Source organism: Lupinus angustifolius, chromosome LG10, assembly GCF_001865875.1.
Source record: "Lupinus angustifolius cultivar Tanjil chromosome LG10, LupAngTanjil_v1.0, whole genome shotgun sequence".
In the NCBI taxonomy this organism is placed as follows: Eukaryota; Viridiplantae; Streptophyta; class Magnoliopsida; order Fabales; family Fabaceae; genus Lupinus; species Lupinus angustifolius.
Window position 1 is genome coordinate 3777927 of NC_032018.1, and position 420 is coordinate 3778346.

Below are 420 nucleotides of genomic sequence, written 5' to 3' on the forward strand. Positions count from 1 at the left end.
GACAAGTTTAGTCTCAAACAGTGCCCCAACAATGACCTTGAAAGATACGATATGCAAAAGATTCCTTATGCATCTGCAGTAGGAAGTCAAATGTATGCTCAAGTTTGCACACGTCCCGACATAGCATTTGTTGTGGGAGTTTTAGGCAGATATTTGAGCAATCCTGGAATGCATCATTGGAAGGCAGTCAAACGTGTTATGTGTTACTTGAAGAGAACAAAGGAGTACATGCTCACTTACCAGAGGTCTGAGAATTTAGAGAGCATTGGGTACTTTGACTCCGACTTTGCTAGATGTCTAGACAGTAGATATTCCACCACTGTATATGTATTTGTATTGGCTGGAGGTGCTATCTCTTGGAAGTTTGCGAAATAGACGCTTATAGCTCCTTCAACCATGGCTGCAGAGTTCATGGCTTGT